General features: G+C 46.2%; 2 long non-coding RNA genes across 2 annotated transcripts in view; one reads left to right on the top strand and one right to left on the bottom strand.

Moving 5' to 3' along the window:
• The first annotated feature begins 4,922 nt into the window (after positions 1-4,922).
• Positions 4,923-23,263, top strand: part of LOC144144351 (uncharacterized) — a 34,338-nt gene continuing 15,997 nt past the window's right edge. The window contains exons 1-2 of the long non-coding RNA XR_013317222.1: positions 4,923-4,959; positions 6,197-6,276. This is a non-coding gene — a long non-coding RNA (uncharacterized LOC144144351). The remainder of the gene's footprint in view (positions 4,960-6,196; positions 6,277-23,263) is intronic.
• Positions 14,928-20,897, bottom strand: LOC144144352 (uncharacterized). Its single transcript, XR_013317223.1, has 3 exons — positions 20,693-20,897; positions 18,239-18,315; positions 14,928-16,612 (listed from the first exon to the last, which is right to left on the bottom strand). It is a non-coding gene; the product is annotated as an uncharacterized LOC144144352 (long non-coding RNA).

Raw genomic sequence — 23,263 nt, 5'->3', positions numbered from 1 at the left:
TTAAGCCCCGCCGGCTATACCGCGACCTACTCGCAAAGCTCCTTCCCCCACCCCTGTATGCCGACAGCCACCAGTCGAGGCGGCCAAGCAGGGCGTACTAAAGCGAATCATGTGCCTGCCGATTCCGACTGGGACGGAAAACTTTTAAGTGCGAATGCACTTTATAAGCGACCCCAAACCATCCACCGCCGGCGTCGGCGGCGTCGGCGTCCGCAGTGCTCCTCTATATTTAAAGAAGAAACAGCATCCGGCGCCAGGTTTCGATCCGAGGACTTTGCGGGCCGCAGCCCGACGCTCTACCGAATAAGCCACGGACGCGACGCTGATATTGTCAGTAACGCGCCTCATATCTTTAACGCATTCAAACTACGTCGTCAGCGGCGTGCGTTGGCGACTCAGCGGCGTTATAGCGGCTTGATAACTGCGTGGTGTACACGTGATACTACAAACCCGATGGAAGAAATGGAAGAGAAGGCGGCGAGGCGGTGGGCTGCGGGGGCCGAGCGCAAGCGCCGCAAGCGGGCCGACAACCGTGCATTCGCACTTTCACATTCTCCCCCTCGGGGAAATGCGGGGGAATTTTTATTTCTGCCGTTTCCACTTCGGTGTGCTACCGGTGGGAGCACGACAGGAAGAACGTGGCTTCTTTCTGCCGCGCGGTGCGGGCTGCTTCCTGTGCGGGAGGCTGGAGACGGCGGAGCACGTGTTCCTAGAATGCAACACTGCACGTTACTTCTGGGACGAGGTGCAGTGTTTTCTGGGCGTCCACTGGGACATTGACTGGGCAGGTCTCCGTTACCTGGACGTTCCGATAGAACACTCGGAGCTGTGCGAATGCGTCATTACACTTGGCCTACATTCACTGTGGCGTGCGCGAGTGGATGCGGTGGAGTGTACTCCCACCCCGAAGCCAGCGTGGAGGCATTTCGTCCACAAGATGAAGTGGACCGTCAGTGCGCTCGGGGCACCCGACTCAGACTCAGAACTAGGACAAGCCCTTGCGCGCTGCTGCCGTGCGACGGTAGCTTTTAAAACAAAGGAGCTGGAACGCTTTCAGTGGATATGAAGCCAGCAACACGCTAGGTTGCAACGGAACACAACTCCTTTTTTTTTTCCTTTTTTACCCGTAAAAGCTCTCTCTATAGTGTATGAGTGTGATTTCTATTGAACAGCGTAACACGCCAGTCAGGAACGTGGCATCAACAATGTAACAAAGGCAGCAGCATGTATAGTAGTGTGTCTTGCCCTGTACATATCTGCCCTGTGTTTTGCCCTGTACATACTTATTATGTAAATAAACCTGGTTTTGTTAAAAAAAAAAATCTCGCCCGTGGCCGTGTGGACTGGAGCGCTAGGTATATCTTCACAACTGTTTTGCCCGTCACAAGTTCGAAGCCCCGCGGGTACAAGCTTTTTTTTTTATATAAGGTAACTTTTTTGTTTTTCGCCGATGTTTTCTATATTGAGTTCACCTTTTTTTGGGCCGCAACGTTCACTGCTCCACGAACTAGTCCGCAGAACTCGCGCAGCCTGGCACTGGCGCGCTAGCGAGTTCTCGTTGGCGTGCTTTTGCCATAGCACCGACTGCTTGCGGGCAGTGGGCACAGGCCAGAATCAACAGATCCTTGGCCTGGTGCGAACACGCTTTTTACGATACAGGCATGAGTGAGGCAAGCTCCAAATATGGGGGAAAAGCGCATGCATTTGTGCGTCTGCGGGGACGCAGAGGGCGTTCATGCACTGCGTAGGCCTCGGCTAGTGAATGCTACGATTCCAAGCCGTCCTGGGAGGCTTATCTTATGCATTTTACATCCGAAAACATGGCAGAAGCGCGGTACGATGATTACTGAGATATTGAGAATGCCCATCCAACAAAGCCATTGGTTATGTTTTACAGAACCGAAACCGAAACCGAAACTTGTTTGATTGCTAACCTTGGGCATCGTCCAATCAACGTGCCCCCTCCTCGCAACGTCACAGCTTAGTTGGTGCGGCCGCCGCAAACCGCGCATGGTAGTTTTTCTTCTTTCGCGCTTTGTAAAATAATTACCGATTTGTCAACCGAATAAACGATGAAAAGTGTGCTAATTTGAGCCAGTCTACACAGTTCAAGCAAAAACGGGAGCTTGACAAATTCACTTCAGTGTCCCTTTAAAGCAAGAGTATAAAACAGGTATATTCGCACTTTTTGGTAAGATGACATGTCATCACCCGCTACAAAGGGGAAACCAATAGCAATCATCATCATCAACATCAACTACGTTATACTTAGGGTTGTTCGTTTACAGGTTTTATATTTTAACACGAAAGTGTTTTATGCCGAGATAAACCAAGATTTCGCTGACGTCATATCCGTCTAGGAAATGACGCCAGTACACCTTTGCCGAAGTTACCCGCCAGCAGGACATCGCTCGCCATGCGCACCCACAAAACAGCCGCGGACTCTCAAATCATGCTCAGCTGCAGATTTCGCTGCACATTTCACTTTCGTGTTTTACCGATTCCTACGACACTTGAATCAACATAGGTTTTTACAGCGAAGCTGTTAGCCTCTCTTTGGTAGAAAAATTTCGTGTCGTAAACAAAAAAGCCAGACAGGACCCAGCAGTTCTCGCCCAAGACGCAAAGCGCATGCGTCAGGCTAATCAGGCGTGCAGCATAGAGTTCAGTATTCGTGTAAAGAAAAAAACCCCCACAAAACAAGCATCGAACCCGCATGATCTATGATAAGGCGCAGGTGAACAATGGAACCGCCCTTCCCCCTCTCCAGTGGGTTCAGGTAAAATTAGGTCTGGCTGCTCTCGAAAGGGTGGGGGTTGACATCATTCGAGGGTAGCGCATGCGTCAGATATAGGCAGGACCCAGCAGTTTTTGCCCAAAACTCTGAGCGCATGCGTCAGGACCTAGCATTTTCCTCCAGAGAAGTCGAGTGCAAGCGACAAGCCCGCCAGGACAACGTGGAACATTTGATACCCCCCCCCCCCCCCCCGGTCAGCATGTGTAGTGGTTTACAATAGCTTCGCTGAACATCTACTTACGCAGGGCGGGATGGCGTCCACTTTTTAGATGCAGAGCATCTCATTCACTCGCCTTGTCCCTCCGGCGTCGTCGTCGTCGTCGTCAGCGTTGTCCGCCCCTCCCGCATTCTCCTCGCCGCGCCCGCTGCGCTCTCCGCCGCTCACCCCCCCTCCTCTCCGATAGCGAACACTCATTCGCGAGGGGCATTGGATTGGCTTGGCTTGGCTTGGCTTGGTTTGGCTTGGATTGGAATTGGATTGGATTGGATTAAAGTGGATTGTGTTGGATTGTGTTGCGTCATATCCGCGGAAGACGCGCTGGGGCCGGCGCATGTGCAGTACTCTCTCTTCCGCGGTTTCCTCTCCTTCGGGCGCGCTGCGCATATAGCCGGTATGCCGTTCTCCGGCGAAGCAACATCCACGCTTGGCTCAAACACCTAGAGTCCACGCCGCTTTACAAGTACGCCAACGTCGTCATCGACTGGGACCGGCTTACGCAGACCCCTCAACGTTATGCGCGCTATAAAACGTGGTCCCTTCGCCACTCCGCGTATGCGTCGCATCTACACAGGGGTTCCCGCGAGGGGAGGTGGGAGTTTTTTCCTAGTTTCTCTCTAAAACATTTATTTTAGAATAAACTTACCCAACGTGAATTTTAAATGAATGAATGCTGTAATTTTTCTTTATGTACCTGTTTTTCGCCCTGAATTTGCTGAAAACTATCTGCGGGCTAAGCAATGTGAACATGCACAAAAGGTTTTGCGCTCGCATACTTCGTCTTCAGGGTCGCTATTAGGAAGGCACATAGTGACCTTTCCCACCAGGAAAAAAGAATGCAGCACGAAAAGCCTCGACCAATATTTGGTCCGAACCCCTCGAAACACCGAATTACCAGCCAACGAATGTTACATTACAACGCGACAGGCTTCCGCGGCCAGAGTCTAAGCGCATACACAGATCGACAGTTACCCGGCAGCTGTAGCCTGTCGCCTAATGAGAGTGCCCAATTATGAGGCACGTGACACGTATCAAGACGTGATGAGCGCGCAAGTGTTCACCCTTTCATATCTTGATTGCACCGCGCAGCAGGTTCGCTTGCCTAAGCTGCGCCCGGGCGACGTTTATGAAATCGTGAACCGACTGTCATGCTAACGGAAATGCGGCGCGACACATATACGACCCCACGGCACGACGCTTCCCCCAATCTCGCACGTGTTTGTATATATTTATATTATAAACACACCGTAGGCCTCGCCGCATATCGTAAACAGCTGTGTGTGGGAACCGTCAACCGCCTTTTTTCCCGTCTTCTTTTCGAAGGGTGAAATTTATTCGGCATCGGTGAGTTTTGAAGCAAATCCAACGAGAGACGCTTCGATTGCAGCTGAAAACATAGTTATTGAAAGACGTCGCTCGTCCCGTGTTGCGTGCCACGCATTTAACGGGGAACCGAATGGCCGTATACTGTGACGGTGTATCTTTCTCTTAGCCCGTTGAAGGTGAGTTACTAGTTACTTGCGAATAGTTTCGATCGACGCGGGTGATTTTCACCCTGACGACAGTGGCCTTTTTGTTGTCAGTGTGTACACACGCGAGTTTCCAATTTGGTCCCGAAGACGTGCACTGGAAAATAACGGGAGAGAAAAACCTGCGGAAGCAATATAGCTGCAAAGAAAATGGAAACCTCCCGCGTGGGAACGTTATTGAAGGGTCGGCCCTTTTAAAGTAGCAACAATTGCGGCTAGTGATGTAGGGTGACAGCCATCTAAACGAGGCGCAGTTGGAGAGTTTACGAGGAGCCTCGAAGCGTAACTAGCTTGAGGAGAGCGAGATAAGAGAGAGGTGCGTGGGAAGGGGCGCAATAAGAGAGACTGCCGAGCTGGCTTAACCGCCTTTTGAGCTCTCCGTATACTTCTCTTCGATCACAATTGGCGCTTCACAGGTAAGTTCAAAACGAGGTATTCGCCACTTGACCCCTTTGCTGTCGTTCAAGGATAAATACTAACAAGGAAGGTTTTTCTTGTTTCTCCGTTTTAACCCTGTAATGTCCAACATATCATATAAGATCCGCCAGCTTTCGGATTTTTTTACTCGCACCTGGGCCTTTGGACCGCCAAGAAATGCCCGATGTATCATTTCTGATACCTCCTAAGTATTTATCAAAAACCTATAGCTCGATAACTGGCCGCATGGAGTCCAAAATACTGTTTGAAAAATTTATTCCTCCACCGTAAGCGCGCTGGGTGGGTCTACTCCTACTTTCAAAGGGTGTATGATACACTTTTAAGGGGTATATGACACATTATAGACCTACTTTATATGTAGCTATACATATACCTGCAATTAAACGGGTATATGCTGCATGTATACCTACATTGTATATTTAGGTATATATATATATATATACTTAGTTTTTATGCGTTTGTGATACATTATGTAATTTTATAACCATGGGAGAAAAACAATTTCTTCGCGTTTCTTTATTCTTTCAGTCACAAACTACAATGTAAAAATTCATTAAAATTTCACCTATTGTTTATATTGTTTCGGCATTACAGGGTTAAGTACGCGCTTCTTAACCGCCATCGTGTGAAAATTAGTTTTTTTAGGTGCGGAGCACCAACGTGCGTCCGCATCCGTGCGCATAGCATTTACAATCGCAAAAAATCACAAAGGCACCGGCAGGATTCGCGCCTGTGCCTGGTAGACCAGACAGAGTTAGTGTCATTCGTCTTACCCATTGGGCTACGACCGTGAGTTGGTACCGCCCGAGATTCAAACGGCTTACTCCCTCGCCTGTAACTGTGCCAAGTACCGTAGGACCTCCCGATGTCCGTCCGCGTCCATCCGTGCGTACACCGCCCGATTTGCGCCCCGACCGTCATTCGATTTGAGCCGTGAGTTGCAGTCTCATTTAGAGAATAATCAAGGTACAACTCACGGCTCAAATCGAATGACAGTCGGGACGCAAATAGGATGTCACTCGGGGTGCAAGTTGGATGTCATTTCGAGTCCTCGTACTCCGCGCCCTCGGCGTCATCCACGGAGTGGAGATGCTGCCATTTTTTTTTTATCGTGGCTCAGTTTGTGTGCCTTGTGTTTCGCTAACACACGAGAGCGAACATTAACGCTGATGTTTAGGCTCTGTGAAATATTTACCTCCGTGTTTTAATTTCCAGGGCAAGAAAGCAGGAAGAGAAAATGCAGAAAGTCATGTTTGCCCTCCTAGTCTTCATTCTTCTTCCAATCGGCGTCCCAGGTTGGTGCTGCCGAGCTACGGCTGTTCTTCACTCGAATAGCGGGTGCCAGGAATGAATTTAGCGTACAAAGTGTGCACCCAGACTCTCGGTCAATGACATGGACGCAACGTTGGCAAAGCTCCTCTAACATTTTTGGCGAAGTTGTTAATGGTTGTATTTCGGGCGCTACTGACGATTTCGTTTCGTGTGTGTCTCCAGCCCCTATACCACTCACACATACACAACACACGTTCCTCACAGCGTGAAACGTATTTTGATATGAACAAAGAAAAAGAAAGATGAACTACTTTGTTACTTTCTATGAGGCAGTGACATTATTTTACTATCTGAGGAAAATATGATGATATGAAAATATCAAGTCAAGATATGTGTTATATTTCTCCACAAGAACGCAAGTCTTTTTATGAGGAACAAAATATTGACGAAAAACAATGTTGGAATGCATCAGGCTATGTGTTGGGATATATATATATATATATATATATATATATATATATATATATATATATATATATATATATATATATATATATATACCAGTGTGTCGAACCGAAAAAAATACCGGTTCGGTTGCGGTTCAGGTTCAGGCGAAATCATTTCGTTCCGGTTCAGTTCCGGTTCGACAAAATCACCGAACCGGTTCGCGAACCGGTTCAGGAGCTTGAACCGGTTCGATGAGTTGAATTACGACTGAATTTAAAAAGAAAACATTTATTACTTTAAAACGACAGTCAAATCAAAATACAAACAAAAATTCAAAATGCTGTTGTTCCCCAAGGTCAGTGGTGCAATTGCAAAGCAAAGTTTAAACAATTACGAGATATTAGAAAAACAAATGAAGTGGCGACGATTTGCCACCTACTTTCCCGCCCAGTCCTTATGTTCTCCTAGCGACTATTCATAAAGCCACCACGAAGAGGTATGACGGTGGGATATATTTTCTGCCTTTTCCTTTTTTATTGAAATCGCAATCGTCGCTATGGAATCGCCCATCACGATAACCTTGAAACCTTAAATTTAGGCCTGCATAAACCATTGGCGTACATTTTTTTATATTTGTAACAAAACTGTAAAATCATACCACAGGCACATATATACTACCAATGAATTAGATTATTTGGTCACCCTTATTAATTTGTTAGCTGTCACCTTATCGAATGTGTTAGCCACACTTTTGTTAAAAGTAAGTTTCAGTTAACGCTCTGTCACTGCATTATTGCTCTGACCACTGCAATTCCTTTTGCGGTAGCTATACCGGATGAGTGCATTACAACCAGTATGTCATCGTACCGCCTGAACCCCTGCCATCGTTCCGTGTGCTACATTGCGGAATCTTATAAGAGATTATGCTGTTACAAAATGAAAGGGAAATTTGACGCGCGGAGCATATGAGATGGGACTTTTTTTGGCTAGACGCTCTTTAATTCGTCCACAGCAGTACTCCCCTCCGGAACGACTAGCAGTAGAAGTAATGTAGCGAGTTGGGCAGTCAGTACAAGTGCACCTTCGAAAAAAAGCAGATCTTAAAGATACAAAACTGCATCAGCCGCACGGCTTAGCCACTCAGCAGCTTCTGCGGTCACACCTGTCAAGTATTAACAATTTGCAGGTGTCGGACCTTTTAAACAAATTATGAAATGCAAAAAGTTTGCACAGATCGGGTTTGGGCTGTCGCTGTTGCGCAGTGGAGCACTCCTGCAGCCTTATCGCTCCAATAAAGTCGCAGCTAAGGAAGGGCAAAGTCGTTTTTTATCCCCTGCAAGCTGCCGAGAATGACATTTCGTTTGGTCAGCTTGCACTACGCTCGCGCTTCCAGCAGCAACAGACCATTGCTGCATTGTTGCTCATTCATTTCCGCTGTTGTTACATAGAGCGTGAATTGTCTGGAGGGGAAAGTGCACGAGCGGGTACGAAGGTACGTGAAAGAAAAAAGGCCTGAATTGCATTGTCTGTGCAATATCAACCTCGGAGGGTCGAACCATTTCGGCATAAACCGGTAACCGTTATTTCTTTTTTCGGTTCAGTTCCGGTTTTCGGTTCGGTTCGGTTCCGGTTTGACACCCTGATATATATATATATATATATATATATATAGATCTAGAGAAAGATAAACTCACAAAGCGCGCAGAAATAGTATAAGTAAAGAGTCGGATACACAGCAAGAACAACAACAAACAATGTTTACTTACGTAGCGGCAACGGGACTTGCCTTCATCAGAGTAAAGTTACATGATTTTACTACATGATTTACATGATTTTAGTTACATGCATTTAGTAAAATCATGTAACTAAAGTCATGTAAAATCATGTAACTTTACTCTGATGAAGGCAAGTCCCGTTGCCGCTACGTAAGTAAACATTGTTTGTTATTGTTCTTGCTGTGTATCCGACTTTTTACTTATACTATATATATATATATATATATATATATATATATATATATATATATATATATATATATATAGGGAGTAGTAGAACTTTGAAGATGGTAGAGAACACAAGAGAAGAAAAACTTCGAACAAGGTAAAAGCACGATTGTGGCCTACGTTTCAGCAAAGAGAACTTGCTTTCCTCAGGGCAATCTCTCGCCTGGCAGGCACGGTTTATATAAGGGTAGGACCCCAGGTGAAAGGAGAGGGAAAGATGGAAGGGAAATTGAGCAAGCTGATTGGTTTGGGAGTGTGTCGGGGGAGAGATTGAGGGGCCAAGAAGGTTGTCTAGTTTAATGAAAATTTAAAGCGCAACAAATTTAGACACAAGACGAATGACACAGGGACAAGCGCTTGTCCCTGTGTCATTCGTCTTGTGTCTAAATTTGTTGCGCTTTAAATTTTCACTATGGAGTACCAACTAGCTCGAACCCTCACGTTGTCTAGTTTAAGCCGCGAAGTAGGTCACACGGAAGTCAGCTGGTGGTTGATATTCGTGGAATTTTTGGAGAGAAAGGATGAGAGGGTGTTTATTGACTCGCCGCGGGGTATATCTCAGAACCGCCGGAAGCAGACCAGGCGGTGAGGGTGGGGTCCTTATCAGAAACTATCTGCAAGCCTCAGGTCAAAAGAAAAGATAGAGACGGGGGAAACTAACTAGGTCAAGGAAAAAAGAAAAAAAAAGGAGAAAAAAAATACAGGGAGGGAAACCACATAAACCCACACACAAAAGAAAAAGCAATGACCCAGCAACTGAAATGGCACGTGTCACCCACAGCAACATTCCTGGAACAGGCCTGTCCTGAAACTCAAAAACGAAAAGATAAAGTTAGAGTGACGTACGGGGCACAAGACCACGCGGAGTAAAAAAAAGAGAAATAAAATAAATAAAATTGAATTCCAAAAGCAAAGGTTGGAGGGATGAGGGCGAGTATTAAGCTAGACGCTAAGGAATGAAAAAAAAAAGAAATTAGGTGACCAGGTACAGAGCAGAGTGAACGGTCATAGTCTTTGGATGAGGTATATGCACGAAAATGCCTAATGCTGTATTCCCGGTGAATATCGCAAGGATTCCAAGTTGCCCTTAGACGCATTAATTCCAGCAGGTTCCATGGAGTTGAATTTGTGAATTAAGTAGGATTCTCGGTATTTCCTGTCCCTAGGAGACTTAAAATTTGACTGAAGTATATATAACTTAAGGTCATCAAAATTGTGGCCTGGTTGGTTGAAATGCTGCGCTATAGCTCTGGAGGATTTGCTAAGAGTATCTGCCCGGTGACCATAAAGCCGTAGGCTCATAGGTTGACTCGTTTCGCCTATATACTGTTTGTGGCACATTGAGCATTCCAACATATACACAATGTTGGATGAAGTGCACGTAAAACTTGAATTAATCTTGTGGACATAATTACTGACTGTGCTTTTTACAACGCAGTCTGTTTGCAGGTGCCTACAAGTCTTGCATCTGGGGCGGGAGCAGCTGGCTATGACTGGTTGCTTTGAAGGCCCTGTTTTAGAATGCACTAAAATATCTTTTAGATTCCTGTTTCTCCGGTAGGTAAACAGGACCGACTTAAAAAGACTTTCCCGGAAGCACCAAGGGTTACCTACCGGAGAAACAGCAATCTAAAAGATATTTTAGTGCATTCTAAAACAGGGCCTTCAAAGCAACCAGTCATAGCCAGCTGCTCCCGCCCCAGATGCAAGACTTGTAGGCACCTGCAAACAGACTGCGTTGTAAAAAGAACAGCCAGTAATTATGTCCACAAGATTAATTCAAGTTTTACGTGCACTTCATCCAACATTGTGTATATGTTGGAATGCTCAATGTGCCACAAACAGTATTCGCTCTTTCCAGCGACGCTAGTGACGCCGCGCGGAATTTGTGCGAAGCCGGGAGACGGTGATCGGCGGACCGGTCGCTCCGGTGCAGGCGGCCGGCGGCATCCGAGCGGGCTCGCAGAAGCGAAAGGAAAATAGAAATCGCAATTATAGTAATCGACAATGCCGTACAAATAATCTGAAAATATAGGCTGAACGAGTGTTCGTATTCTCTAAACTTTCTTGAAGCTATAGAAGCTGCAGGTAAACGAACAAAGAGTTTTGGGACTCATCGGTGTCTGCTACGGAGAAAAACGGAAGTCTTTCGGACCCACGTGTGCATACGTGTGGCCTTCATTATTTTTTACTTAATTACGGCTGCCACATTTAATAGTTATTTGCTGTGAGGACTCCTATTTTGTAGGCTTTTTGTATAACCTTGTGATCGTCCTATTCGGGTGCTATTTACATTTACTGCCGCATAATGTGTCAGCCGATCTTCGCTTATCTGTTGTTAAATTGGCTCAATTCCACTGCTTTCAAACATATAAGTAGCAAAGGCTGTCCAATCCGCTTGCATTTGCACGCAAACAAATTAAAACTTTTTGCACGTACACGAACGCGAGAAGCGAATGTGGGGATGCGTTTATTGATTAATGACTGAATATATAAATAATTGTGTCGGAGCAAGATGTTTAAGAAATGTCAATATTGTAAATGGGTCTGGTAGGTCAGATGCGAGCTCTTGAGTGCATTTGGTAGCTCCCGTTTTCGTTTTGGTAATAAGCATCGACACACTTGAAAATCTTACCCGCCGTCAAGTCAAAATAACGTAATTTCAGCCAGGAGATTCCTCTTGAATTGTCACAAGCCAGAAGCGCACCTGTAAAGGCCTGTATTTTAACAGTGTACACTTCAATGTCACACGCCAGTGTCAGCTACCTGCACGCGTAAATACGTGGGCGTACAATAATTATATTTTCATATAATGCTAACTCGTTCGTTTGTATACAACTTGATATGACGTAATGGGTGCCTCGTCTTCGCCGTTTTACTGCGCAATGTCATAACTGGTTTTACTACACCCAAGTAAAACACCGCAATACGCACATATCGCCCGCGCATGGTGCGCACGGGCTTCTGCTTAGTTTGTACCCACGGAAACGAACACGCCTGAAGTAAAACGTACACTGCGATGACGTACACTGCAATAATGTCCCAAAACTTAGCGTTGCACAATCTGTACCAGGTTCTTTGCCCAATGAGGTGGGGTTGTTCTCAAACCACTTCCGTGCGGCCGAGCCATGCGCAGCGGATTGCCTCGCACACAGCGCTTTTCCCACCGCAGCGGACACCCTGAAACAAATCGAATGTTGTCTCGCGATCAGCAACGTATGCATGCGTTTATTTTTCAAGAAAGTAGTCGTTTCAAGCGGAGCAATGGGCTTTCAGGCCGCTACTGATGCTGGCACGCATGTTGCTACCGGGATTGGATCACCGTCTCGTCCGCCATTGCCGTTTTTCGCAGCGCCACCTGTAGGGGCTGGAAAGAGCGGACATAGGCGAAACGAGTCAACCTATGAGCCTACGGCTTAATGCTCACCGGGCAGATGCTCTTAGCAAATCCTCCATAGCTGTAGCGCAGCATTTCAACCAACCAGGCCACAATTTTGATGACCTTAAGTTATATATACTTCAGTCAAATCTTAAGTCTCCTAGGGACAGGAAATACCGAGAATCCTACTTAATTCACAAATTCAACTCCATGGAACCTGCTGGAATTAATGCGTCTAAGGGCAACTTGGAATCCTTGCGATATTCCCCGGTAATACAGCATTAGGCATTTTCGTGCATATACCTCATCCAAAGACTATGACCGTTCACTCTGCTCTGTACCTGGTCACCTAATTTCTTTTTTTTTCATTCCTTAGCGTCTAGCTTAATACTCGCCCTCATCCCTCCAACCTTTGCTTTTGGAATTCAATTTTATTTATTTTATTTCTCTTTTTTTTTACTCCCCGTGGTCTTGTGCCCCGTACGTCACTCTAACTTTATCTTTTCGTTTTTGAGTTTCAGGACAGGCCTGTTCCAGGAATGTTGCCGTGGGTGACACGTGCCATTTCAGTTGCTGGGTCATTGCTTTTTCTTTTGTGTGTGGGTTTATGTGGTTTCCCTCCCTGTTTTTTTTCTCCTTTTTTTTCTTTTTTCCTTGACCTAGTTAGCTTCCCCCCGTCTCTATCTTTTCTTTTGACCTGAGGCTTGCAGATAGTTTCTGATAAGGACCCCACCCTCACCGCCTGGTCTGCTTCCGGCGGTTCTGAGATATACCCCCCGGCGGGTCAATAAACACCCTCTCATCCTTTATCTCCAAAAATTCCACGAATATCAACCACCAGCTGACTTCCGTGTGACCTACTTCGCGGCTTAAACTAGGCAACCTTCTTGGCCCCTCAATCTCTCCCCCGACACACTCCCAAACCAATCAGCTTGCTCAATTTCCCTTCCATCTTTCTCTCTCCTTTCACCTGGGGTCCTACCCCTATATAAACCGTGCCTGCCAGGCGAGAGATTGCCCTGAGGAAAGCAAATTCTCTGTGCTGAAACGTAGGCCACAATCGTGCTTTTACCTTGTTCGAAGTTTTTCTTCTCTTGTATATATATATATATATATATATATATATATATATATATATATATATATATATATATATATATATATATATATATATATATATATATAAATCTAGAGAAAGATAAACTCACAAAGCGCGCAGAAGTAGTATAAGTAAAGAGTCGGATACACAGCAAGAACAATAACAAACAAAGTTTACTTACGTAGCGGCAACGAGACTTGCCTTCATCAGAGTAAAGTTACATGATTTTGCTGTCGCAAACATTTCGAACACATTTCTTATATAGGTTTGCAGAAAACTGTGAGAAGGAGCGGAAAATGTTTCGGAAATGGAGAGTGTGCATACAGTCGGGCTACGCCTATGTTACAACAACAAAAAAAGGGGGTGTGGGGAGCGAGAGAGAGAAAAAGGGGTCGCGTTAACAATGCAGCGTTCAAGGTTGCACCATGACGGGTCAACGTATGCCGCGCGGGCTGCAAGTTCAGACAATGGGGGAAACTGGACACGCGGTTTGAAAAGAAAGGGAAGAGTATACAGTAAGGTATTCAGTGGCTGGGGAGACTGGGTGGGGCGGAAGCGAAGATGGGTGTGCCCCCCGCGGATGAAGAGAATAGATAGGGGGCACAAAAGAGCATTTCACAGAAGCTAGCAACTGGACAGGAAATAGGTAGGGTCACAAAAGGTTAAACATGAATAGATCACAAAAAGTTAAACATTCTTAAGTGGTGGTGGGAACGAGGCCTCCTTCCCCAGGACAAATGGCATTGTTGAGCCGCATTAGGCTAATAAAGCTGCTGTATTATGAGAGTTTCTGCGAATTCTGATGGGAAACTCGAGGGTAGGAATAATGAACACAGTTATAAAAATTATGAAGCCGCTAATTTTAATCTAGAGATGAGCACGTTAGTTTTCCGCAACTTTCATTATTCCAAGTGTGGCTGACCCAAACTTATAAATGAGATAAGATTCCCGAACCTCGCGGTCGTGGTGCGTTTTGAAGGCGGATTCTAAAATCGTTGCTTTGAGATGTTCAAATGCATGCCCGGGACTGTTCACATGTCTTGACAGGGGCAAATAAGGGCAGCTTTTTGCATGAGAGCGGTGATTATTGAACCGTATTCGGAAGGGCGTTTCAGTTTGGCCGATATATTGTTGCCTACAAACAGTGCACTCTAGAAGATATACGACATTAGCGGAGTCACAGTTAAAGTTACCTTTTATATTTACGTAGTAGTCTGAAGCCGTGCTGGTGGCGCGCTTTACATCGGGGTTTATTGCAGGGCGTGCAGCCAGTAGTTGCCGGTCGGTTGATACGAGAGTTACTAAGAAAGTCACCTAAATTCTTATTACGCCGGTAGACAACGCGTGGTGGTTCGGGGAATATGCTTTTTAAGCGGTCACTTTGCATTAGGATATTGTGATGTTTTTTTAGCACGGTTGACACTCTTCACTCTAAGAAAAAAAGGTAGTCAGTACTGACTCATTTTACAGAGTCATTGGCTTGCTACAGAATTGACTACCTTTGGACTCTTATGGGGAGGGTCACCAGACTCTCTTTCAAACAGAGTCCTGGGACTCTTAGGGAGGGAGTCGTGACGTAGAGTCAAAAGTGAGTCTGCAGGAGTCCTGAAAATTAGTCATGGTGACTCCGAAATAGTAAACAAAAAGAGTCTGCTTGACTACGTTATGGCCCAGCAATGAGAGTCGTCCTGACTCTGTTTGGAAAAGAGTCTTGTGACTCTGTTAGACCGAGTCAAAAAAGGCTATGCAGGACTCTGTAAGGGAAGTCACCTCGACTCCTAATTTTCAAACGAAGAGAGTCTTCATGACTACTTTGCGAGTAGTAAAAGTAGTCACACAGACTCTCCGTTTGGCTAGAGAGAGCCCGCTTGGCTACTTTGGCTACTACATGACCCCAGCCAAGTCGCCCTGATCTGCTGAAAGGGAATCCCGCGACCCCTGAGATAGAGCATGCAGGACTCTGCAGCACCGTCACCGACACTGAAAATCTGCAAAGAAAAAGTCCAGTCGATTATTTTCCGACTCGAGCAAACAGAATCGCTTCAGAGTCGATAGGATAAAAAAATACCATACAGATACTATTATGACCCTATAAGGACAGCCATGCATACATGCAAGAAACATCAATGCAAAGTACCAAAACAACCATTTTATTGAAATAAAGCCTACAACCGTTTTAAATTATGCATTGGCTCAATGAATAGAAAAAATTGATACAAAATAAAATCACGAGTTTTTGTCTTAGACAACATACAATGGACTATAAGAAACGTGAGAAATACAAGATTCAAAATTATCACCTTAACATTTGTGTCTCACATAACAAAAACTTGTTACATTGAACGGGACAAGCAACACTGAGTTCACATATACAAAACACAACCCTACAACAGTGATCAGCCATCAGCTGGTTGCTCAATAACTTTGCAAAATGATAAGTGAATATGAAAACACAAATTTTCTTAAAACCACATTTATAGAAAAAATGTTACAAGAAATAAAAATCACGAGTTTGCCTTAGACAACATATACATGACTAGAAGAAATGTCAAAAATACAAGATTCAAAATTATTACCTTAGACAACATTCGTGTCTCAAAAAACAAATTGTAACATTGAACGGGACAAGCAACACTTGAGCTCACATATACAAAACACAACCCTACAACAGTAATCAGCCAACAGCTGCTGGCTCAACAACTTCACAAAATATTAAGTGAATATGAAAACACAAATTTTCTTAAAACCACATTATAACAAATATTTGAAAATGTCACTTTAGACAACTGAAGTGAAAAAATTCTAGAACAATACAACTGGCAAATTGAAAACAGGACAATAAAATACACAAAACAGAGTTCGGGAGTGTTATTGCTTAATAAAATTGTAATCTTGAACACATTCATATTTCATACATACAGCTAGGTTCGGCTTTATGATAAGACCACTTTGACCACTCATGCGCAATGCAAATGAACATTAAAAAAAGGGTGTTAAAGAATTATTAATTGATGATTGTTATAATTTTCCTGAGAATATTTTGTTCATTTTAGAACACAGAAATTTACTCGGAGGCTATACGTTGCAACACCCACCACTTGATCTGCTGGCACTGGACAATGTATTTATTCCCTCGCTGCCCCTGCACGAGCTCTCAAGGTAGTGACTACCTTTGTCGCCGGCATTAAGGTGCTCAAGCATGCGCCCTTTCGCACCACCATCAGTTCCTCCAAAACTGTAAAGGTCTGCTTTGCAGACTTCACGTACTGCAGGTTGTATGCCCAGTACATGGCACATACAAGAGCGATTCCTGACGTGAAGTTAAAGACGTTAACGGATACATGTTCGCACACCACCTTAATTGAGTCGGACCACAGTGGGCTGCTCCCCGTGTACAGCAGAGTCGGTTGCGAGTATGCAGTATCTGGGTCCTGTAAAAAAAAGACAAATAATGCTGAAATTTAGTTGCTGTAAAAAAGTTCTTTATGTGGACAGCCATCAATATGTATAAATTATTACTCTGACTGTCTTTAGTATGCCACGTGGACTGATAACTAAAATACCTGCGATGATAAGTTACAGGGAAAGCTCAGTTATAGTACACCCCCCGGTTATGCGAAGACCCGCTTCTTATGATTAATCATTGGGGTCGCAGCAAACTGCCTTTAGAACCTACACATTAAATACGCCGGTTGTATAACGCACAAGTACACGCAGCTAGCTTCATGTGATGCATGACTCGCAACCTGACACCCTTATAGCGGTTCCGAGGCGCAACCCCTACACCAAATATGAATACTCAAGGTCGGGTCTAATCAGCCGGTTTTACTTTCGCCTGGACGGAACTGTACAAATTTCACGCCGGCTCCGCCTGGACGGAACGCTAAGCTCTCAGTTGTAATCCGTCTGGGAAGGATAACTCACAGCGCTCTGTTCCGTCTGGACGGAACTTTAGCACTTGTATATCGTTCCGTCTCGACGGAACGCTAGCCACAGCCTTTTACATTGCGCTATCTCCCGTCTTGTCTCTTTGTGGCACCACTTTTTTTCTACTCGTTTCTTTACTACCCCAGTATGCTCAAGGCATTATCTCAAGCAATCGCGACTGCAGCCGCTCGTGCCTGTTTTTCTGTTAGTTCACAATCGGTGAAGGGTGCTCAGAGCCACAAGGTCAATTTTTATTTTTCTGGATGAGCACAACAAACAAATGCTTCCAATGCCACTCACGCTTGGTGACAAGATCAAAATAACCGAAGAGACCGAAAAAACGCTGAGCTACCGCCGACCCTTCCGTCTACATTCGTTGCTTCTTTGGAATAACAGCAGGCAGTTCCATTTAGCAAATGTCCTGCTTCACCCATTGCATTTGCATTCTCGCACTTTTGCTATGTTCAGCTTTATCCCTTGGCACACAGCTAACACAGCAAAACGTTTTTGGAGCGCAGATTATGTGGAAGTAAATTTTTTTTTTAAGAATAGGTGCTTAGGTCACGCACTCACAAATTACATGAGGACAAGTTACACAGTAAATACCATGTTACGCCGAACCATTTACAAAGCGCTGTTGTCTGTCCATTTCGACTTCTCATGTCTGTATCTAGTCTGTGCTACTTCAAGATGTTAAAAAGCACTAGCAACTACCCCACTGTGGATCTTCCCAAAGCTTTACTTTGCTGGCTGATATCTTAAACACACTGGTTCCTTCCCAGGGTCTGGAGTTCCCGTTAAGGCTTCTCTTAATGGTAAGTTACAAAATTGAGGTTATCAAGAAACCGAAATTTTGAGTGCACTTCACCTTTAGGAAAGCAAAAAATTTCATGGTCAGGGCTATTTCGCTACCGGTGGTCAAAGTAACCATAAACGTTAAGCCTAAACACGTCAGCCAGCCTTTCTAAAGAGCAACAATTTTTTCCCAGTTGCTCTCTCTTACATGTACAGCATTTCTTTTAGTTTAAGATTGGGTACACCCTAATATTTTTAATGCCGAGGGCAACTCAAGCCAAGAGCCCTTTGCCAATGTTGCCATCTGATTCGCAAATTAAGCTCACTGTTCTCACCAGTATCGTGAAGATGTCATCCTCTCTTTCCTTCACCGAATGGGGCAACCAAACGGTAGCGCTGACACCTTTTGCATCTGTAAAGAGAACAAACTATAGTTGTACAGCCGAACCCAACTGATGGAAACCATTTTCATCGATTTATCCAGTATGTCGAACTCCTTCCGGTAACAGTATCGTTGCAGTGAAAAATATAGCAAAAATTACGTCTATATCGAATAAAAATACAAGCGAAACCCGCTATATCGAACGGCAAATGACGCAGGAATGCGCCCCTCCCCACCAAGTTGGCTTTTCCTCAAGGTGAAAGAGAAATACCGCCGGCACATTTATTTCGGCCGCTCATCATCAGTTGGCGGCTCCTTCCCTCCTTCTCGCTCTCCCTTCCTATCGTAACGCACCTGCGCCGTCTAAGGCGAGTTGTTGCACCCCCATGCAAAAAAAAAAAAATGATCGTGGGCTGTCCACCAGGTTTTTTTTCGTTCTTTGAGTTTGTAGTGCTCACGCTTTTTAGGCTTTTTTTCCGAAGTGTAGCTGTGGTGGCTAGCGCTAGAAACGTTTATTTGACGGCTCAGCTAGCGCGAAGCGGCCGAATTTGCATTTCGCCGTGAAGTTGGCAATTATAAATCGAGTCAAAAGCGGTGTGGAGCTATAGTACTACAAAGGAATTGTCATCTAGTGCAAGATAACGCTGAGTATACTTAGGTATAGCCGGACATGGCGTGCACACAAATTTCCTTGCCTGCTTCCTTGTGCCTGATTTCCACGTACGTGTGCTCGTTAAGGAGGATATTCCCCGCTTTTTGCTCACGAATGTGGCCTTGCAAACGCTCTTGCGCCACCCTAACGCATAATAATAGTTCACTCCAAAGCCCACACAATGCTAATATACCTTTCGTTAGACCGGCGGCCTATGAACAAAACGCTTACGGTGCGCAAGCTGCAGCAGGATGGTGCGCAATTTCATGTTTATACAAAAAACAAAACATCTACGCGTTGCTGGAGCAGGCGAGACCAGGCTTGCGAGCAAAACATAGAAATGGTCTAGTAACGAGCACAGTCTCTGCGCAAGAATCAGCCACAGAAGTAGCATTAAAAGCGTTCTGCGCACCGCGTATATTCCTCTAGCACCAGCCACTGTAAGCTTACCGACGCGGTATTCAGACATCATAACCTGAAAAAGCTGAAAAATAAAAACCGCATTTCACTGTGCCTCGCCGTACCATTTAACCACAAAGCTACGCCAGCTTCCTCGAGGTCCGTGTGTACGGGATTTCGGCGCACGTTAAGGATCCCCAGGTGGTCAAAATTAATCCGGAACCCTCCACTACAGCGTTCCTCATTGCCTGCGTTGCGTCGGTGCGTTAAACCCTTCAATCAATCAAGCTTCCTCGAGGTACCCGGCGTTTCCTTTGGTTGATGGCCACTGAAATGGAACAGTTGATACACTTTAAACCGTTATCAAAGGGAACTTATTTAACACTAGTTTACCTTCGCAAACATTATAGTGAGAATGAGGGCTGGGGGAGGGGAGGAGGGCAGGCCATTAGTGCTAGTAAAATCTGCGGAGCGGGCAGTACTGAGCATGGTTTGGGTGCGAACCAGATGTCCATCGTTATTTGCTCAAGTTACTGCACCCTACATGCAAAGCTATGTCGGCAATGTGACGCCAGCACACAGGGGGAGCGGGCACTCGTGTGAGCCGAGCACACAGTGGCCGTAGATACCCTACTATCTCGCGCCGGATCACTAACAATTGTTGTCAGCGCTCTTGCGGCATGGCGACAAAGCAAACATGCGAGCTAGCAGACAGCAACATATCGCAGTGGGACACGCAGCCTCGCTCCCGATATCTCAACAACGCATGTCCGTGCGTTTTCCTCGGCCGCTGCCAGGTGACGGCACCGGGATCTTCGGCTGTGCGCTCCGCGGTTCGTATTTGAATTGTCCATGACTGTACGCGCAAAATTATATTCTACCAATACATACGCGTCCCGCATTTGTACGAAGTGACTGCTGCTTGGCGCCGAAATAAGCCGATGTCGAACACCTACTCGTTTCTTTTCATGTTGACATTTCGCCCCTCTGTCAGCCTGAGCCAAATTCATCAAAGCGCACTCAGCATTCCGTGTTCAGGGTCAAATAAAAGCGCCAGAGGAAGTAAAACAAACTTTCACTGCGCCTTGGCCGTGGAGCGGCCATCGTGTTCAAGGTCGCCGTTTCGTCGGCGGCGAGCCATCGGCGGCGGCTCGCGCCAACGGTCATGCTGCCCTGTTCGCATACTGAGGCCGTCGAAAAACCTGCCACTCACGCAGAAATGAGGCTGGACGTTTCTGCCACGACTGTCCGCATACTATTAAAGCAGCATATCTTACACAATTGAGCGTTATTCGCAGAGTGCACGAAGTTTTTTCACGAGGAAAAATCTCTCGCCGTGGTGAATACTTCACTTACCTCTATCAGATGCAGTTTCTGTGTTGCCGCAGCTCCGTCCGTATATCTTCCCTTATCATGGACGCTGTCCTCACGTGGAGCACGGCAAAAGCACTGTAAAATTGTCGCGACACTGACCAGCGAGACCACGTAGTTACGAAAACCGCCCTAACGGTCACAACACAAAGAACGCCTCTCCGGCGGAGCGCGCAGGCAGTTCAAAAACTTCCACTCCGGCTGCTCGTCCAGTGCTGCCACAGGCAAAGAAAAAGTAGTAGTAGATTTTCGCTTGAAAAATCAGCAGAAATCATTAAAATTTGGCTCAAAATTCAGCAGAAATCAGCAGATTTTTCTATTCAAAACAAGTAAGAAAAAGCAACTTTTCATTTCCAACTTCTTTTTTAACGCTCGTTAGCCAATTCGTGCACGTGTATGGTGGCGCCGCGTAGGGGGAAGATACGCAAATGCAACTATGGTTCTTTTCTTTTTATTTCTTTTCAGGTGTCGCAAACAACTGAACTGTGTACGGCGGGTACTGTCGTCGGTTTTAAATGCAGAGCATTTCAGTAACTCACGATGTCACCCGCGTTGACGTCCGTAGTCGTAGTCCGCACCCCTCCCCTTACACTATATAAAAAAAATACTATCCGGCGCCTGGTTTTGATCCCCCGACCCTGCGGGCGGAACGCAATGTACATGGTGCTCTACCCACTGCGCCACAAAGCCAACACAGAATGGGAGGCTACGAACGCGCTTTAAGAAGCTGCTGATACAACGCATTCACTACCACCAACTCCCCAAACACTAAACGTTAACGCAATACACCCAACCCCTATGCGACGCATTTACTCGAGTCCCCCTCGCGGGGAGATGGGCCCAATTTTTTATTTGGTTAATTCCGGTGAGTTTCATTAAACTGACTTGAATACCCCTTATACCCTTTATTTATACCCCTTATGTTAATTACATTGTTATAATAAAACACGCATTTGCATCGTTCCTACTGAATTTTGAGGCGTTCGCAATGAAATCGTATCGGAAACTACAGTTTTAAAGCAAAGCTTTCTAGCTCTGCCAGCCAACGGTTCTTTCGTAGCGTGCGGGGCAGCAAACTCCCAACGCGGCGGAGGCGGGGGCGGGGGGAGGGGGGTTCATCCACGGAGCACACTGTAGATGGCAAGGCGAATTTACCCAGCGTTCCCCGCGCGAAAGTGCCTGCTCGCCGGCGGCGGCGTCGGCGGTACGGCTTTGTCGTCTGCTTTAGCGACGGTTGTTTTTGGGCCTATTTTGGCGCAGCTTCGCGTCCATTGCGCGCTGCCTTTGCACGGCTTGATTAACTTGTTCGACAGCACCACCAGGGTAACCCTCACCCCACTGGATTAAGTGGCCGTGCGGCAAACATATTTTAAGGATTGGTTTGCAGGGCGGAAACCACATACGGACATCTGGCCGCTAGAGAAACGCTACCTTTTGACCGCAGCTTGCCACGTATGGGACCCCGTTTTTTAAATTGGTGAATACCTATTGTTTTAAGAGGTATTACAAAAGGCAAAAGGAGAAACTGGTTCTGATAAATACGATTATAAAAGTTCCCTCAGCTCTCACTTGCTTAAATAAGTATAAATGGGAATCACTAAGCTCACACGCCAAATCGTTTCGGTGTCTGCGCTTGTGTCGCGCGGTGGTGTAGCCACAAGCTAGCACATAAGGATGGCTAGGTTCCGCTGTCTCACCCTCCGAAAGACGCTCCTCTCCGTTTTAGATGCCACGCATCTCATTCACCCGCCTTGTCCCTCCATCCGGCGTCGGCGTCGTTGTTGTCGGCGTCCGGCCCTGCCCCATTCTCCTCGCCGCGCCAGCTTCGCTCTCCGCCGCTCACCCCCTCTCCTCTCCGATAGCGAACACTCTCTCGCGAGGGGCATTGGATTGGATTCGATTGGATTGGCTTGTCTTGGATTGGATTAGATTTGGATTGGATTAAAGTGGATTGTGTTGGATTGTGTTGCGTCATAGCCGCGGCAGACGCACTGGCGCCGGCGCGTCCCCTCACCGTTATGCGCGCTATAAAACGCGGTGCCTGCGTCGCTCCGCTCCATCGTTCCAGCGCCGTTCCTCCGCTGTCCAACGCTGCAACGTGAACCCCCTATGCGTCGCATCTACACAGGGGTTCCCGCGAGGGGAGGTGGTAGTTTTTGTTTCTTCCGCCTCACGGCCGTGCTACAGCGGGGATGCGGCGGCGTCCGCCGCTCTAGCCCGGCCGTGGCCGACGATGCTGTGGCGTTCGGGACGCCGCCACCGCCCCCCGCGAATTCAAAGTAATGGCTGGCAAAATCTCTGGTTTCACTCTTTGTAGAGCCACGTGTGTGAATTCAAGTGACTTCTAATGGGCAATGGCTGTGGGTGTCGTTTAAAGCTTTGCTTTCCAACCACCTTCCAGCGTGGATTGGAGCAAATTCTTTTTTTGGTTGGCTTTCAGTTCTTGACGAAAAGCCAATCAGAATAGGTTCCCGAAAAAGTGGCGACGCCCTCATTAACTCGAGCTGAGGTCAAAATTGGGGTAGTTTTCGGTAACCTGATGTGCAGAAAGCAAAA

The sequence above is a fragment of the Haemaphysalis longicornis genome, unplaced genomic scaffold, assembly GCF_048455015.1.
Source record: "Haemaphysalis longicornis isolate Haplotype H1 unplaced genomic scaffold, Haemaphysalis longicornis Haplotype H1 scaffold_7, whole genome shotgun sequence".
Taxonomy (NCBI): domain Eukaryota; kingdom Metazoa; phylum Arthropoda; class Arachnida; order Ixodida; family Ixodidae; genus Haemaphysalis; species Haemaphysalis longicornis.
Note: the sequence above shows the minus strand (reverse complement) of the source record. Positions and strands in the feature narration are given on the sequence as shown.